Genomic DNA, 13,087 nt, shown 5'->3' on the forward strand with positions numbered 1-13,087 from the left:
GTCTAAAAAGATTTAGTAGATTGAACAAAATAATCACACCTTAAAAAAATCTCAAAAATCTTTTTTTGATGTGGAAGATCGGTCTAGGCTGCAACCATAGAGTATACTCAGAATTTTAAGAAATTAGGCTCTGATACCACTTGTTGGTTCCACGTGCGCTAATTTGAGATGATAAATATGAAAATAAAAAATAAGTTGGACACCGAGATTTACATGGAAAACCCTTAAAAATTACTAGGGTAGAAATCACGAGCAAGATGAAAAGAATTTCACTGTAATATTTTATGGTGCATAACCATTCACCGTGTTTCTAAAGATAACACACACTCTCTTAATACAGGAGAACAAACACCTCACAAATATTATAGAACTAAGTACTCAAAAGCTATAAGATGAGAGAAAACTCGAGAAAAGATGATTTCAGAATAAGGGGAGGGAGCTCTATTTGTAGAGATTTTTTCCGTGTAAAAGACACATGAAAACGTGTTTTCTCGTCAGAATTTTCCCGTCAATAATCTGATGCACACGTTTTTCTTCTTCTGTATACAATTTTGGTATTTTACTATATCAACATTGAGAATTAGCCATGCATCATTCGATTTTTGGGTATTTTATCTATTTGTTTTGAAACTTTTATCATTTTTCTATTAAAAAAAAGGTTTTTATGACATTATACATAGGGGTGATAAAATGCAACACGGTCCGTCAACCCAACACGACCCAACATGAAAAAAATAAAGTTTGGGTTGGGGTTTTTCGGGTTTGGGTTAGTGCCAGGTTAGACAGGTTTCAGGATGGGTCGTGGGTTGACCCGAAATGTTTTTTTTTTTTTGAAAATATTACCTATATTTTTATATATTGTATATTTGAACAAAATTTAATGTATATTTATATGATAAATTTTCGTCATTAATATTTTTTTAAATTTTTTAACAATTGTTTATTTGATTTAGTAAATATACTTTTAATTTTCTACAATTAAATTTTCAAATTTAAATCGGAAATTTTGTGTTTATGTGTTTATAAATTAAAATATTATTATTATTTTTTATTTTTCAATTTTTTTTAAAAAATAAATAAAATTCGGGTTAGGTGGGTTAGACGAGTTGAGTCGGGTTAGACGGTTCGTGTTGGAGGTTTTCGGGTTGCTTCGGGTTTGGGTTGGGGGAAAAAAATGCACGAGTTGACCCGAAACTCGACCCACTCGACCCAATTGACACCCCTAATTATACATATCAGCTTAACATACAATTGGAAAAAAAAAAAAAAAAACCAAAGATAGCATGGCTGACACTCAAAATTGGGAACATGCAAGTAGATTAATTTGTATAATGCTATATTTAATCTCTTCTGAATATAAGAATTTGGGACTTCCTCATCAAACTCACATAAATTTAAGCCAAGAATTAATAAAATCCAAGTTATAATTAAATTTCGTGTTTTTACAATGATCCAACAGAGGTACTCATCATCGTGTAAATGCATTGATGGAGTTGTTGAAAATAAGGATTTTAAATTCATAATAACAAATTCATTAGTTTATTTACTTAAATCTACTTGAAAATAAAATTTCAAAACAATTATTTATTTTTGAGTGATTGCGATGAATTTCAAATTTATCATAATATGAATTAATTTCAAATTCTTCCGTCAAATAATCTATTAAATCCAAAGACAACCTCAGACGAATAAATATAGAATAATTCATAGAATTAAAATTATTGATCAATTCATTTGATTATTATTAAACATGAGTAAATTTTTTGCTACAATGAAATAGGGTTTTTTTAAAAAAATATTATAAAATAATAAAATCATTGTAAAGATTTGTAAAACTATAACAATCCGGGACTTACTGTCCCGGATTCATATTTCTTATTTAAAAAAAAAAACGAAAAAGAAAGTGGAGCACAGATTAAAAAAAAAAAAGAGAGATCAGCGACGATTTGTGTAAAACCGTCGCTAGTGGCGACGGTATAATCAAAATCCGTCGCTATGTGTGACGGTTTAACAAAAAATCGTCGCTAAGGAAATCCGTGATCACCTGTCACGGATTCTAATAATAAGCCGTGTCCCTTTCTCTAAGTAAAAAATACGGGTATTCTTTCCATCATCGTCGAAAATAATTGTTCTTCATATTCATTCTCGCAATTTATTTCTTTCATTCGATTTTATATGTGCAAAATCTATCTTTTCTACTTCGATCATATATTAATATTATTTGTTGATTTTATCGTCAATTTCATTTGAAGAGATACGGAGAGTTAATATTTAATTTCGTTGATAATATTATAATTATATATTAAGAAGTAATTTTTTGTTTAATTTTTTTTATAACACTTGTCATTTACACATACTGTCCCAGATTCATATTTTTTATTATATAAAAAAACGAAAAAAAAGTGAAGCGCGGATTTAATTTCCTTGATAATATTATAATTATATATTAAGAAAATAATTACAATAATTATATTTAATTTACGTGATATAATATTATATCTACAATAATTACAAAATTTAATTAATATACTTAATTTAATTACAATAATTATAATTACTTTATATAATATTATATCTACAATAATTACAATAGTTATATTTAATTTATGCGATATAATATTATATCTACAACAATTACAATAATTGCAATATAATATTAATTGTTTTATTGGAATTAGAATATGTATATAAATTACGGACTTTATATTTACGTGAAATTTTATGTATAGTATATGTATAATTATAATATTAATTGTATTATAAATTACGGAGGTTAAAATTACGTGAAATTTTAAAACTTATTCTCAATATACTTTAAAAACGTAACAAAATACTTTATAATTTCATTAGTATTAAGTACACTAATATTAACTCATTCTTATATTAAATTAAATTATTTATATTAAAAATACTAACCTTGAAAGATTTTCAAAATTCAAAAAATCATATTTATTATTTTTTTAATATTCAAACTATTTTTTAATATCACGATTAATATTAAAAATATACTATTTAACTAAATAATATTTAATCATATAATGTTAGTGAATAAAATTATAATTACATTAATATAATATAAATAATACAACAAAATATTAAAAAATTAATTAAATTACCTTCTCGACGTAATTATACGGAACTTGATATAATATCAACGGACGATGTTAATATCTGAAATAAATGACAAATGTTATAAAAAAATATTACACAAAAAATTACTTCTTAATATATAATTGTAATATTATCAACGAAATTAAATATTACCTCTTCGTATCACTTCAAATGAAATGGACGATAAAATCAACAAATAATATTAATATATGATCGAAGTAGAAAAGATGGATTTTACACATATAATATAAGGAACAATTATTTTCGACGATGAGAACCTGTCACGGATTTCCTTAGCGATGATTTTTGATTCAACCGTCGCAAATAGCGACGGGTTTTATTTACACCATCGTCAATAGCGACGGATTTACACAAACCGTCGCCGATCTTTTTTTTTTTTAAATCCGTGCTCCACTTTCTTTTCGTTTTTAAAAAAAAAATTAAAAAATTTGAATCCGGGACAGTATGTGCCGGATTGTTATAGTTTTACAAATCTTTACAATCTGCCATATTTTTACAATGATTTTATTATTTTATAATATTTTTTAAAAAAAAACCCAATGAAATAACTGACAAAATCGAATAAATTTCAAATTTCGATTCTATAAATTAATTGATTTTGTGAAAAATCAATTATTTCCATTTATTCAATTCCGTTTTTTTTTTAAAAAAAAAAACAAATAAACCGAAATAATCGATTTTTTCCCTAAATGTATTTAAATTTTTTTATGAGCTACTATATTCAATTAGTCATGTAAGGGTGAGGTTTATTATCAAAATACAATATCTTGCCTTCGCAAGTTAACATCAAAGTATCTAGTAAACACAAAAACCAATGTAAAACGTTTTCACAAATCAATTTTATGAAACTGATAATTTGCTCGGTCTCGATAAAAAAATAACGTCGTTTTGTTTGCTCGGAATTGGTTTAAAATTTTTCAAACGATCTAGAGAAAGTTGCGCGGGGTTATCTAGGGATAGTCTCTTGGGTTTAGCATTTCATGTCTACCTCATATACTAATGTTTACCTCATTATATATTATATTATTTAAATTGATTGTGACAGTGAAGTTATATTATTTTAATCACCGTCGGCGATGACTGATTTTATTCCAAAGACAATTTCCATGTGATGTGAACATTGTTGGTATCAAGATTTCAACACCAAGCATCTTCGTCGATAAAAGGGTATAAAGAGCAGTCTTCGTACACCACGTTTCCAGGAATTAATTTTTACTCAAGGACTTGGTAACTCATGTTATTGATTAAGAAGAAAAATATGATATTTACAAATTTCAAGCTATCTTTAATGTCAAGCCTCGAAATTGAGACGCGTCATCGGCATTGTTTAACAATTTAAAATTGCGAAACAACAAGTCACGTAGTACATAAAATAATCACAGGTCAGTAAATTATATAAACCATGGTTGTGTTTACAGTGTATAACACAAATGGAGAAATGATAATGTAAAGGAAAATAAAACTAAAATTGATACTTCAAACTTCACGTCTCGAACTTGATCACTAACCCCGAAACATGTGTTGTTCATCATCCTCCAATTGATATTCGCTCTTATCTGGGGAGGGAAGTAAATGGTGAGTGTTTAGAGAAACACTGTGAGTGTTTAGAGAAACACTCAGTATGTGGAGGCCAATCGTACACCAGAATATCGAAATATACATATAATGTAAGTTCAAAAGTGAAATGTCGCAAAACATATTACAACATGAATCAAAACATGAGATAAATAGAACTCGAAACAAGGTATCAAAACAAGAAACTGTGAAGGATCAGTTTTGATACCTTTGAAGATGCTTCAAACACAATATTCTCCTACAATAGCTTGTGTTCTAAGACTTTGATTTATATAACACCTCGGGTAGAATCCACTATAAGACTTTGATTTATATAACACCTTGTACAAAGTCACTCTAGAAGGACAACACCCCATTAGAACTCCTAGCACTCAAGATTGCAGGACAGCATCTTGCAATCTGCATAATGTTTAACGTCTTTATGTCAAGACTACAAACACATTGTTTTATGTCTTTGTGTGAAGACTCATTCAGCTAAACAATAAGCTCAACTCTCTATATATGAGTGATTGTGTGTGAGTATATGAGAACTGATCTAATCAATACAACACGAATGTGTTCTCACACACAATTGGGCTAACTTCTTCTAGTAAGCTAATATGAGATAAATGTGCCCTCAGTTTTCTTCACACACTGGTTGTAGTTCCGTGATAAGTGCTAGAATTGGACATAATTTATGCGAGAATCCATATTGAATTATGTTAGTTTCGAACGGAATTATGAGCTTTTGGTTTGTTTTGAATGTCCATACAGGAATGGAGAAAAAATTTACATGACGCCACATTGATTCAAGAAATACGAAGGCACGCGCACACCCACACCAAATCACGCATGGTCGCGCGCACGAGAAAGCACTACGCGCTGGTGCGCCAGAACACGTGTAAATGTGCAGCAGAAATTTAGAGGCACGTGCACGATTGCACATACTCTAGCAACGCCCGCGTGTAAGAGGCGTGCAGAATCCAACTTTTATTGGCCACGCGAGGATAAAAGGCAGAAAAAGCCCTAGGAAAAAATTACACATGGGCGTTTTTGGAGCAGAATTCACGTGAGAGACGAGAGGACACACGAGAAGAAGATCAGGAGCGCAAAGATTGATCGCAACAACGAAGAAAGACAAATCTGAGGACAGAGACACCACTTCTGATTTGTTATCTAAATCTTTCGATTTTGTTTTTGTTTAGATTTCATTATGCACTAACTTCTCCATTCTAGAATGATTTAGCTTCATTGATACGATAATTTTGACTCGGTTGTTTATATGATTGAATTCTTTTTTGTTTAGTTGTGTTTCCTTGTTTTTAATTGCTTCCAATTTACTAGCCATAATATTTTTGTTATCTGATTAATTCTACAACTCGGGAGTGGGACTAGAGTTATAGATCATTAGAGACACGTTGCTGAATTTTTATATCGTTCAGAATGCGTATAACTTTAGCGGGGCCTAGGTAAGATCATCGTTTGCATATATCATTTAAACTTAGATTTTTATTAGGAATGTTTGAATTGAAGTGTGAATGATAAATTTTTTCTTCATTTGGGAAAGGAGAATAAAATAATTAAGTGTTTCTTGTCCATTAAAATGAATGGAATTCATGAATATAAATGCAACCAGGAATAATTATTGTGGCAACTTAGTGACATCACTCTTCTAGATATTTTCTCTCATTGATATTTCTCAATTCGATGATTAGATTAACATTTATTCACAATTAATTCGTTTTTAAGCATACCAAATCATTAATTGATTCTTCTAGATAAAGTCGTGACTATTTTAATTACAAGCATTGGTAGACGTTTATTAATACAATCCTCATGGAAACGATAGTTTACTCTCATATATTAAAACTTGACAATCATGCTCTTGCGAACGGAAAATACGTAACATTTTGCTACATGTCTTTGATGGTCTTTGATATGGTATTTATAGGCGCTTAGTTGACCATACATGAAGACTCAATAATAGTGTCTGTTGCATTTGCATGTGCTCTTAGACACGTTTTGTCATTCTGACAACTGTTCTAGAAGTTTTTCTCTTTTAGCTTTGCTGCAACGTCCATTATTGTACATTCATATGTGAAGTAGCTTGTAGCTTGTATATTCGCACTTAGCTGGATTCCATTTGATAGTATTTTCGTGATATGCGAACATATCAGTTACAATTGATGCTCTGAACTGGTCTAGTGAACTGGTATGGTGAAATCAGTTTAGACTTATTTCACTGTATCAGTTCTTCTGTTCAGCTAGGTCTTCATCAGTTGGTCGAGCTTCTGAAGATCTCCTGTTGAACCTACTATCAGCTGGAAAATCAGTGGAACTGTTCATAGATATATCAGTTGGACTGGTTCAATTCTGTCAATCAATTGGCGCTTTCAGTTTGCATATTGACAAGCTTCAGTTTTGGCTTCGAAAACTGATCAATTTGGGATCTGATCAATTTCAGATTTCTACGCACTAGATAAATTTGTTAGGAACAAAATAATAAGTTTTATTATAATCAAAATCAAGATTACGAACATAAAATATTCCAACACACTGTTATTCATCTCTTTGTTCATGGTATACTGATCAATCTCTAATTATTACTACTCTTAGAGGGCAAGACTATATATCGGTTATTATAACTCACTTCATCAGGTCCTTATCTTTTCATGTTTCGGAAATTTCCTTATCACTTTTAACTCGAATCCTAACAGTGCATTTTTTCCGAGATTTTATAGCATAACAAAGAAATCATGTGGAAGGAAACATATAAGAATAAAGAGCATGAATCGATCGATCAAATTTTCAAAAAAAAAGGGACTATAATCATTTTTAAGCATATATAAGCATGCATACCTGATTATTATCTTCAAAAAATGAAAGAAGAACAACTAAAAATTCTAGCACGAAAGCTGCTAGATTGCCTCGAACTTGGTTGTTTGCAAAGTTTCGATATGGTAAAAACTTGGCTTCAAAATGCCACTGAAATATCATAATTCCCACAACATTCTCGTTTGAAATATAACACACTTTGATGCTCGGAAAATGCAGTGATTATGGTGATGTTTTGGTTCTGTTTCCCTTCAAATTTTGGCCATTATTTATAGGTGAAATTGATCAGCTAAATAAGTAGCTGTTATCACTCAATAATAGCTATTAATGAACCTTAAATCATGTGTTACAACTCCTCCAAACCAGCTACATGTGTCCAATTTAAATTTTGAATTTGAAGGCTGAATGCTTGAATTTTTTATGTTGTATTGCTGCTCAACAATGGGTCAAATGACCTTTAATCCTCTTTTATTGCACTATTACAACTTGACCAATTCAATTTAGAACAATGGTGATTAAATGGAGAGAGCACATTCTGCACATTTATACGAAATGCATGGAATATTTCAAGATTGGATTGATTCAAGTTTTCACAATTAAATTTCTCAGTAAGTAAAATCTAGTCGACCATATAATTTGTTTAAGAAAAAACCTTATGCATTTAACACACACATATAAACAAGGTTGTACATTACCATGAAGATTCTTAATGAGATTTTATATATAAAAAGTTCTCTCTAATTTTTTTTAGAAGCTCATATAAACAATGTTGTACATTACCATGAAGATTATTATTGATTTTTAATTAGATTTTATCTATAAAAAAATTCTCTTTAAATTTTTTTTTTCAAAGCTTTGAGCTACAACTTATGTGTTTTCTCAAAATCAAACTTATTAAAGCTTCTTAATTTGTGGTGTTTGTCAATTGTTTCTTCATACAAATTATCAAAGACGGGTTCTTTGAATATTCACTTGAGATCGATTGTTATTTTCATGTTATTTATTATTAAACTTCATAATTTAGGGATGAATATCTTAATATATTTGTTTCAAATATAAAGATTTGTTGCGTTCTTGGATCGAGGATTTGTTTTCTTCCAAATATTCGAGTTTGCTTTCAATTTCACAAGAAATCATATCATTTGGTACCAGAGCTTAGGTTCTTTTGATTCAGATAAGTTATCTTGTTTTATTTATCGAGTATGTTCTTCGTCCTTTTGTTTGCGTTCTTTATTTTCTTGTGTCGCAAGATTTCTATTAGGAATCTTGAATTCTAGTCTTCTAGTGTTCGTGAATATTGATTTTCAAATTTTTTGAGTTTTTCTTCGTTGTATCTTGTCACACAAGTTCCTTTGTGTCTTGTCGTGCAAGGAAAAAAAATCGACAAAAAAATCCAATCACAAAAGAGAGAAGATCGACATTTGAAAAAGAAAAATAAGAAAAGAACAAAAATCAAAATTTCCTTACCGTTTGCATCTTAGCATTGAAAAATTTTCTTCTAGTGTTGAGTCACATTCACGTTATTAGAAAGAGTACTTTCAATTCAATTGTTTTTGTGCAGTCTAAGTGAATCAGTTTTCAAGTGTAGTGAAGTTTGAAGTTGTAAAGTTTGATGCACACAAACTACAAAGCCTAAGTATCATCAAGAAAAAGTTTAAACATTTACGTGAGGTATATGCAAGTTGATGCAGGTAGAAGAGCGAGAAGAGTTGATGCTATACATAATCATGTTTGGATTGAGATGATGATAGACGACCTGATAAGAGCAGTAAAAATTAGGCATTCTTATCGGTTCATGGGTTCCAGTCATGTTCAACCCAGTTCTGGGTCTGACTATTATTATTTTTTAATATAAGATTACTTTAATTAATGAACATTTTTTTATTTAATATAATGAGTTGAAACAATACTGACTATTCATAAAATAAAATGACTTAAACAATGATTTAACAATTGAACATTTAAATTTATCACTATTTATCAAAATATATTTTTAATACTTCGGATCTTCGTCCGAACTTGAGCTTTGAAATTTATCGATCGCTCCATCAGTCCTATTCTTTTTCTTTTTTGCTGCCAACCAATCTTGTAGGCATGTTAACATGCTAAATTTTTCTAGCTTTAAACTATTTTTTTGTTCAGGAATGATTTTTTCGCATACTGAAAATGTTGATTCGGAAACAACACTTGAACTTTGAACGGGTAGGACATCGGTTGCAATTGTCATTAACACTAGATAAATTTGAGAATTTACTTTCCACCAATCAAGAACATCGAAATTATTTGTAGTCTCAATATATTGGCTTAGAAAATTTGTGTATCATTGTAATTTGTTGTTGTCACCTGATTTTCATTTGAACATTTGTTGTTTCAAACTTTGAAAGAAGTTGAATGTTCTATTTTTCTTTTTATCTGTCTGTGCACTCGGTTCACATTGTTCATTAGCATATAAATCAAACAATTCTTGGAGAGAATGCATGATTGAATTTTTTTTATCGTCAACATTTGTTCTGAAGAAATTTAAAACAATAGTAAAAAATCACGTCTAACTCATCTTCACTTTGACTATGATCAATTAATATTGCTAAATCATGCACAATTGGGATATTCTCCCAATAATTTAAAATTTTGCTTTCCATATTTGAAACAAAATCACGCACAAATGATCACAATATTAAATAAATTTATAAAACATATTGAAAAGCACGGGTATAAACATGGACCGTTGTCATTGCCCTTTTAAAACTGTTGTTAAAATGTTCGCTCAAAGACAAAAGTTGTTCACCATTGTTGTAGCTACAATTTGCGACGGTTTTTAAAAAACAGTCACAAATAAAATTAGCGACGGATTTATACAAAACCGCATAAACCCGTCGCTAAAATTAGCGAAGGTTTTTTCATTATTTCCTTCATTAATTTTAGCGACGGTTTTTTCATGATTTCCGTCACTGATATTTTAGGTAAAATAAAAAATAATTACTTTTAATAATTTAATAAATCTAAAAAAATTTATTACTATGCTAACAATATTCCTCATATTAACTACTTAAAAAATTACAAAAAATTAAAACGAAAAAATTTACCCTAAATCGAAACTAAAATCATGTAAGAGATAAAAATTTTAAGTGTTGTGAAGTGGTAAAATTGTGTAAGAGAGAAAAAATTTAAGTGTTGCGAAGTGGGTGGAAGAAAATGGATAAAACAATGTGGGTATTTATAGAAATTTTGCGACGATTATTGGTAAAACTGTCGCTAATAGCGACGGTTATTGGTAAAATCATCGCTAATTATGGCGGTATTTTCAAAGTTTAAATTGTGCGACGGTTTTAGCACAACCGTCGCTAAATACTAAAATTAGCGATGATTGTAGTTAAACCGTCGCTAAGTTAAAAATGCCACGGTTTTACTTGAAACTCTCGTTAAACTTAGCGACGGTTTTAAGAAAAACCGTCGCAATTTTGAAATAGCGATGGTTTTGCTAAAACTGTCGCTAATTTTAGCGACGATTTTAGCACAACCGTCGATAAATATGGCAACAGTTTACACAAATCGTTGTTATTTGTCCAACAAACATAATAATTAACAATAGTCTTTTAAAAACGTTGTCGATTGTCCAAAAAAACATGCTAATAGACAACGGTTCATAGAACCGTTGTCATAAACGCTCAAAGACAATAGTTTTATAGAACCGTTTCATTGACCCTAAAAACCGTTGTATTTGAAGTCCAATAAAAAGGTGAGAAAAATAAAGTAATTGCCCAAAAAAGTGAGAACGAGATTGACTTGATTTTGCACCTTTAGAGTACTTTTGTACAAAGATGTATATTCACATTGTAATGATATAGCCGGTTCAGTCATGATCATTGTTATTCTTTCTTTGCAGGATTGTGAATGTGTCATGATGAGGAGACAAACAAGTATCTATGATGGAAGATTACAATGGGTTGATCTGCATGAATCTGGAAGCAATCAAAATGAGGTTAGATTAGTTGTCAAGGTAACGACTTTAAGGTATGTGTTGGAACATTTCATGTTCGCAATCTTGAAGGTATGTGTTGGAACATTTCATGTTCGCAATCTTGATTTTGATGTTAACAAAACTTGTTATTGTGTTTCTAACATATTTACTCAAGTGTGAAGTTGCAACACAAGAAGCAAGCTGAAACTGAATTCTGCACAAACTGAATTTCTGGAAAGTTTCGGTGTTTTGATGATATCTCTTAACTGGATGATTCAAATGAAATTTCGCCAGTTATACTGATCAGAAAACTCAATTTGGAACAAGTAGTATCTCACGTCAGTTGGGCAAAATCGGATGTTATCATGGTCTAACTGATCGCTCAATTACCGAAATGATCACACAAAAACAGCAATCAGTTGGGTTTGAGCAGCTGCGGTATTTTGGTCATATCTCTCAGCTCGGTTATCGAAACGAAGCGATTAAGTATGCGTTGGAAAGATAAGACGAAGATCTACAAATCATCTTCAGAAGTCAAAGTCTGAATCAAAGCTTAAGACGCGTATAAATGACGATGAAGCTACTGGTTCTGCACAAACTGAAATCAGCTAGGCTGATTTCAGCACACCAGCTGAAACTGAACCAGCTGCTGACCAGCTGACCAACCAACTGAACTGAACCAGCTGCTGACCAACTGAACTGAACTGAACCAGCTGCTGACCAGATAAACTGAACCAGCTGCTGACCAGCTGGACTGAACTGAACCACCAGTTGACCAACTGAACTGAACTGAACCAGCTGCTGACCAACTGAACTGAACTGAACCAGCTGCTGACCAGTTGAACTGAACGACCAGTTGAGTTGACCAGTCAGGAAATGCCCAGCAAGCTGAATTTGATCGTTGCAATTTCATAAACAGTGTAGAAACTTTCCAAACGGTCATATTCTTGTGTTTAACGTATATATCATTGTTGGGGCTTATACATACAACATATTGAAGATCAAACAAGATTTTTTGAGGAGGATTCAAAGCATGGGTAGTTAGAATGAAGAAATCAGCTAGTTGAGATCACAAGCCCTTGTGTGAGGATACATTTGAGATGTACAATGTAACTGATAAATTCCTCACACACGATCACTCACACATATACAAGAGAGTTGAATTTCAAAGATTAGTTGAATGAGTCTTGCACAAAGACGTAAAACTTGTGTATGTAGTCTTTGCATATGAGACATTAAACAATATGCTGATTGTGAGGTGCTTGCCTACAATCTTGAGTGCTAGGAGTTCAGTTTAGGCAGTGGGTAAGTTCTAGCTGAATGGGTTTGTACAAGGTGTTGTATAAATCAAAGTCTTCTAGTGAATCCTTCTCAAGGGGAAGAAGGGGTGACGTAGGAGTATTTAAATCTCCGAACATCCATAAACAAATTTGTGTCTATTTGTTTATTGCATTTACTTATCATTTTCATAGTTTTAAAGAAGCATTGTTGAAGCATTTTATGTGTTCTTCAAATACCAAAATATTGCATACTAAGTGTTTGATAAAATGCTTCAACTAAAATATTTTTTACTCATTCAACTTGCATATATTTTAAATGGTTTACAAA

The sequence above is a fragment of the Primulina eburnea genome, chromosome 13, assembly GCF_022965805.1.
Source record: "Primulina eburnea isolate SZY01 chromosome 13, ASM2296580v1, whole genome shotgun sequence".
Classification (NCBI taxonomy): domain Eukaryota; kingdom Viridiplantae; phylum Streptophyta; class Magnoliopsida; order Lamiales; family Gesneriaceae; genus Primulina; species Primulina eburnea.